Consider the following 7,117-nt stretch of genomic DNA (forward strand, 5'->3'; position numbering starts at 1 on the left):
TTCTTCATAAGAGGAGACATAAAATGGTTTCTATTTTTGTTTTTAACCAAAAAAACTGTAAGAGGAAAAAAAAAAGATTCCTGAAATGGAGATCCAGATAATGATACAGAGGTGATTTCCAATATAAGCCAGAGAGAATTAGTAGTTGAATTTGAACTATCTATATAGCTAATGTGAATCATTAATGTGACTAGACAGACAAATGTCCGTCCAGTCAAAGCTATGGTTTTTCCATAGTCATGCATGGATGTGAGAGTTGGACCATAAAGAAGGCTGAGCACTGAAGAACTGATGCTTTTGAACTGTGCTGTTGGAGAAGACTCTTGAGAGCTCCTTAGACTGCAAGGAGACTAAACCAGTCAATACCAAAGGAAATCAGTCCTGAGTGTTCATTGGAAGGACTGATGCTGAAGCTGAAACTCCAATACTTTGGCACCTGAAGCGAAGAACTAACTCATTGGAAAAGACCCTGACGCTAGGAAAGATTGAAGGCAGGAGGAGAAGGGGACGACAGAGGATGAGATGGTTGGATGGCATCACCAACTCAACGGACATGAGTTTGAGCAAGCTCCAGGAGATGGTGATGGACAGGGAAGCCTGACGTGCTGCAGTCTATGGGGTCACAAAGAGTCGGACATGACTGAGCAACTGAACTGAACTGAACTGAATGTGAATCATCATTCAGTCACCAAATATGAACCCTGCTGAGCCAACTCTCCTAAAGGCATTGGTACATAAGTGTGTTCAAAGAGCTTACAACAATTGAGAAGAAAAGCAGGTGTTTCTGATTTTTTTAAACAGCTTTACTGAGATGCACCTCCCATAACCATAAAATTTAAAGGATATAATTAAATGGGTTTTTGTATATTAAAATTCGAGATTATTATATATACATCAAAAAAATGTTCATTTAAGCCATTTTGAGTGGACATCACAACACCAGATTTGGGGGTATGCAGTCCATAGGCTGGCTAGCAACATTCTGTGTGATTGGAGTTTTTCCTGCCACCTCGGGCTCGATGGTCAGGTTTTCTTCTTGAGTTGCTGGGGAGAGAAGGCAAATGCATTAGCCCTTGTTTCTGCCTCATTGTTCCCTTTGGGCAAGGAACAAGTGCCAGAGTACCTAAAGATGACACTCCTTCGTTTAGTCACTCGTCACCAATTACTTTGTATGAAGGTCTTTAAATTTAAAAAATTATTGTTTTTTGCCAAATTATTCATTCATATACTTCAATGTTAAAAAAAAAAATTCCTAAAAGATGCCAGTTCCTCATCGCTCCCAATAGAGGATAAGCATTATTAGATTTGCATTTATTTTTGTTTCTTTTAATTAATTAATTGCTTCACTTGGCTGCACCAGGTCTTGGTTGAAGCATGTGGGGTCTTTAGTTGCAGCACGAGAACTCTTGGTTGGCATGCAGGATCTAGTTCCCCTGACCAGGGACCAGACCCGGGCCCCCTACAATGGGAGCGGAGGGTCCTAACTGCTAGACCACCAGGGAAGTCCCTGTTTTTGTTTCCTTTTCTTTGCAGAGATTTTAAAGCATTTACAATCCAATGCAAACATATATTATTTTCCTCCTACTTTTATCATAAATGGTAGCATATTATGTACATTATTCTGCAACTTGCATCTTCCATGTAGCAATATACTTCGAGTGCTTTCATGATGAGTTTATGATTATCATCATAAATAGTAAGAAATCAAGACTTCTGGTGGGAATAATTTTTTTCAAAGTATTTAGTTATCACTGGATGAGTCATTTATTAATTGGTCATTTAGTAATGTATGAGTCATTTATAATCAGTGTCTATCAGAGCACACCAAAGTTCACAGCCTAAATTACCTGGATCATTTAGTTGGAAAGAGACCCCATTTCTACCTGAATTAACCAGGTAGTTGTGGTTGATTAGAGTGGATCTAAAAATATATGGCCCTTTTCCCCTTTCCCTAACAGGGACATACTCCTTCATATTTTGATCCCAATTTATTTATAAAATCAGCATCACTGTGGCTTGAATGGCTTCACAAATGCTTCCAAAGTGAAACAATAGCTCAGAAAGATGAGAAATGGGCGAACGGGGAGCATTTTGTATTCTCAAACATCAACAGGACTCTGAAGAGTAAATAAAGAGCACCCGAAAGGTGAAAACCATTCACTACAATGTGAGCTCCTGAATTCCTCATCCTGAATCAGTAGGTCAGCTCTTCCAAGCAAAATGGCATCGTTAATCAAAAGGGAACGAAATCCCCTCACAAGAGTGATAGGCACTGCGGGAAACAGAACTCAACTTGAAAATTTACTTCACTGCTGGTGGGCTGTTCCTGGGGAGCGCTTCTGATGAGTATAGCTGGAGAGCTCAGGACACACCAGGAAGGTGAGTGGGATTAATTGCATCAAAAGAAACAATGGGGTGCAGAGAAGGGCTATTGAATAGGAAAAGGGACTAGATTTGATAGATTTCAACTGATGAAACTTGCCTCTTGACCTTACGTGGGGAAATAAAGAAACATGAGAAACTTGAAAGCTTAATTTTTGGCTAAAATATTCCATCTATGGACCTCCATGATAATACTCCCCATCACTCAATAAATTATCATCTCACTGTTAAATTATCATGTGAGCCAGATCACCAGCTATCTCACCCCACCCCCTTTCATTCATTCACTGCACCTCAGGTCCCAGTTGTTTTGAGACAGATACTTCCAAAGTGACCCGTGTCCCTTTAGTTCGAATGAAATGAACAGGCTTCCTACAGGTATGCTTGTCCTAACCCAGCATGGACCTCAGTCCCAAGGTTCTGTTTCCATCTTGGATTAATGGACTCTGCCACCTTGTTCTGCAGCCTACGTGCCGCTCCTTCCAGTCTTCCTCTTGCATACTCAGGAATTTGCAGAATTTTAATATTAATAGCTTCCCCCAGATGTCCCACAATTGTGCCAATCAATGCTTTAAAATTAATCTATATTTCTTTAATTCCATTAACAGATTTATGATTTAACCTTTCATCAATAGCAGGAACTTGTGAGTTTTTAACCACAGAAAGGAAGTTTAATCACTCCCCATTTAGAAATTGTTGCAACATATTCCTAAACCTCTAGAGAGAGTTGCTGGCTGGAGGTGCCTGCCTGGGGATGAATCCATTCGTGCACCTGCCCTGGAGCCATGGCACTGCTGGAGCGAAGAGAACACGGGGGTTTGTGAGTGCATTGTTTTGGAGAAAGATAACATGGCAGGAGGTTGTTATTTAATAACCAGTTGCCTTCTGAGCTGGAGAGTTAATCACTACCATTAAGTAGTGATCGCTCCAGGTGAGATGATGAGAGTTGTTTCACGTTCGAGAAAGTTCGGAGGATGAACAGCTAATGGGCTGATGCCATGGAATCTTGACAAGAATGCTGTTTTCAGTTCCAATTGTGTTGGAGCTTCAGCGCCTTCCTTTTGGGTTGAGTTCTTTTATTTAAATGGAAATTAAAATAAAACAGCTTGATACTGGGGACTGCCCCCTTTCTGGGTTTTACCTGTCCATCATGTCTGAAAGTTTTTACCATCAGCCTGTATAATTTTTGTAATTAGAAAAAGCAACTGACATTCTTTAACACGAAGGAAAACAATTTTTTTTTTCATGCTTGCTTTTTGTCTAGCTCAGTCTTCTGTGGACAGCAGTAGCAGCTCATGGTTCAAGGATGTTTATCCAATCATGGTAAACAACAGAAGATGTTTGTTTCTGCTTTTTCACTCCATGAGACAGCAAAATCAAAAACAACAAAAAAGATGGAGATAGAATAGTCACAATTTCTATCTTGTTGCTGTTTGTCTTCAACTCCTCTTTCAGTTCCCCAAAGCCATTCTAAGCATGCTGCCAGGAATCAGCTCTGACATTAACAGCCAGAGAACTTAATGTACAGGGATGGGAATGGTGTGGCTTATGGAAGGGTAATCTGCTGATACTGGCTCAGAGACAAGGCCATTCAACCTTGCCTGCAGCTTTAACCACCTGGGGAGCTTTATAAGACACTGATACCTAGCCCCACCCGCAAAGGTTTGGCTGTGACTGCTTGGGATACCGGCCAGATGAGTCTATTGTGTGGCTGAAGGCAAGAATCTTTTCTGTTCCCATCCCCACCTCCTGCTCTGACGAAAGCCCTTCTGTTTAGAATGGTCCACGGACCACTGGCTTCGGCAGCAACTGGGAGCACGATAGAAATGTAGACAAACCCTCAGGTCCCACCCCAGACCTTCGGAATCAGAACCTGCGTTAACAAGATTCCCAGATGTGACGTGTGCACGTTGCACTTTAAGAATCACTGATCGAGGCCTCAAAATCTCTTTCCTGAATGCATCACAGTCTCTTGGGGGGTCTTCTAGGTTTCTCTGTTCTCTGCCATTCCAAGGCAATCTCCATACTGTTGAAGGGGTTCACAATAAACCACTATCAATTTACTTTGCGCTGAGGCATCTGAGTTCCTGAAATCCCTTATCTGCCTAAAAGCAGAGCCTCCCCAAAGAACTCAGTGGTCATAAATCCCCTCTCCTACAGCAGCTCTAATCTTCCTTTCTCTGACCCAAACAGACACTGTCACAAGACTATCATGTCTCCCATCTATTCTCCTAAGGGCCCATGTATCTTTCCAAAAAGTCATCTGCTTTTCTGAAAATGCCCTTCCCACTGCTTCTAAGAAGTCATTTGTTCTCCCAGAAGGGCCCCTCTGCCCCATCCCATCCCCTGAATGCTGAGAGCTAAGTTGCCTCAATTGTGTTTAACTCCTTGTGACCCTATAGACCATAGCCCACCAGGCTCCTCTGTCCATGGGATTCTCCAGGCAAAAATACAGGAGTGGGTTGCCATGCCCTCCTCCATGCCTTCCCAACCCAGGGATCAAGCCCCTGTCCCGTCTCCTGCATCGGCAGGCGGGTTCTTTACCACTAGCACCACCTGGGGGGCTGAGTAAGATAAGCTGGTGTACAAGCCGTGAATTCTAACCACCTCCTTGAGTCACATTTCTTTGTGAACTCTCCTGTATGTAGCTAGTTAAATCTGTTTTTTCTTTTGCTAATCTGGATTTTGTGATTTTAGTTTGCAGGACCCCGGCATTTCACATAAGAAGGTAAAAGCCTTTCCTCCCCAACACTACGATCACGTATTGCTCATGTCTGTAGGATAAGGTACAAACTCCTTCACCTGGCAACAAGGCCATTCAAAACAAGGCTCCAACTGTATACCTGTCTAGATTCATTGTGTATTCCTGGCTTCCTGGAACCCTGCTATCAAGCCATGTTGAAACCTAGACATCAAAGCCCTTTCATGAATCCATACATCTGCACAGACTATTCACTCTGAATAGTTCTTTTTTTCTCCCTCTTCTCTTCCTGGAGATCTCCCACTCTCAAGAACATCTCCAAGTTACCCATCCATTCAGCCTTGCCTATTTTCTTCCCCCAAAAGGGTTCTCAAAGGCCCAGGCTGGGACTCCAGCACCTAGCTCAGTACCTGGTGCACGCGTGCATGCGCTAAGTCACTTCGCTCGTGTCTGACCCTTTGCAGCCCTCCAGGCTCCTCTGTCCAGGCTCCTCCAGGGCATCTTCCCCACCCAGGGATGAAACCTGTGTCTCTTATGTATCCTGCACTGGCGGGCAGGTTCTCTACCACCAGCACCCTGGGAAGCCCACCGGGTACACAGGAGGTTTCAAAGAGTAGTTTCTGTGGTTTTGTTTTTGTTTTGAGTAAATGAATGGAAGAAAAGATGGATGGATTGATGGATGAAAAGACTAAAAACCTTGTTTCCCAAATCTCTCCATCCATAAAAGTATTTAGGGTCAGCGCCACCCTTAGTTTCAGGCCAGAGGGGCCTCTGTTCTGGGGCCTCTGAAATTCTGAAAGTGAAAGTGTTAGTCACTCAGTCGTGTCCAACTCTTTGTGACCCCACAGACTGTAACATTCCAGGTTCCTCTATCAATGGACTTTTCCAAGCAAGAATATGGACACGGGTTGCCATTCCCTTCTCCAGGGGATCTTCCCGACCCAGGGATCGAACCCAGGTCTCCAACACTGCAGGCAGATTCTTTGCCTTCTGAGCTACCAGGAAAGCCACAGTTCTGAGGGCTGTGCACATCACACACACACACACACACACACACACGTTGTAAAGAACACGCAGTGCCTCTGTCATTGGCGCTCTGACAGTTGATGCTGGTATAGTTCCGGCAGCAACTCTAAGCATCCACTTAAATGAATAACACAGCTCAGGCCCTAGAGAAGCACATCTATACATTTCTTGCTCTATGTCCGTGAAACAAAAAGTATCAGAGCTCAAATGCCATAAGTTTTGGGGTTCTACCTGTAGATGTCAGAAATAGACACAGCTTCAGAAGAGGGGAGGATCTGAGCAGCAGAAATGCTTAGGTAAGATAAACTACTAATTAATTACCTTGTCAAATGCTTTCTCCTGGACAGGACAAACACAGGAGGTTCTGGTATAATGAAGCATTCTTTGTGAGGCTGAGAGTCCATTTTCCTGTTCCTCTTCCAATTTGTGAACCAGATGCACTGAAAAACATTTTGCAATAGTGAAATAATTCATAATACTCTTAAATATGCACATATATGGATCTAGATATAACAAGAAGAAGCATGGTATCAACTCCTGTGCTTGCGACTGCATATTGAACGCTAGAATTGAAAGTAATCCTGCATTTGTAAACTATCTAATATGATTAGCTAAATTTGCAAAGTTATATAAAAGTTCAACTTTAGAAATAGTTTCACTTTTTATAGTCATTAATGATATTTTCCATTTCCCCCTTGGATTTTAATAGAGATTTTTACTATTTTAAAAGAAAGTAACTTAGTAACGTGGAAAATGTTGATTTTTGTCACATTTGCTTTCATTTCATTTTTGATATAAATATATGTAAATTGTTTTTACTTTAAGTACAACTACATTTTATTTTTAATCTTTGAAACATTGAGAATAAATATAAGGCAAGATCATGATAGGAACAAAAAAAAGAAAAAATAGAGCTCAGAAAAAAACTGAAAAGAAAAAATAAATAGAATACCTTTGAATAAATGGCCTATTTAAAATTTTTTAAGCTAAAAATAATACTAATAAAAT

At 41.8% G+C, this 7,117-nt stretch overlaps 1 long non-coding RNA gene across 1 annotated transcript; it reads right to left on the minus strand.

The window, feature by feature from the left end:
- Positions 1 to 785: 785 nt before the first annotated feature.
- On the minus strand, positions 786 to 6,796 carry LOC133239669 (uncharacterized). The gene is made up of 2 exons (XR_009733926.1): positions 6,431 to 6,796; positions 786 to 1,044 (listed from the first exon to the last, which is right to left on the minus strand). It is a non-coding gene; the product is annotated as an uncharacterized LOC133239669 (long non-coding RNA).
- Between the last annotated feature and the right edge of the window lie 321 nt (positions 6,797 to 7,117).

This window comes from Bos javanicus, chromosome 26, assembly GCF_032452875.1.
Source record: "Bos javanicus breed banteng chromosome 26, ARS-OSU_banteng_1.0, whole genome shotgun sequence".
Classification (NCBI taxonomy): Eukaryota; Metazoa; Chordata; class Mammalia; order Artiodactyla; family Bovidae; genus Bos; species Bos javanicus.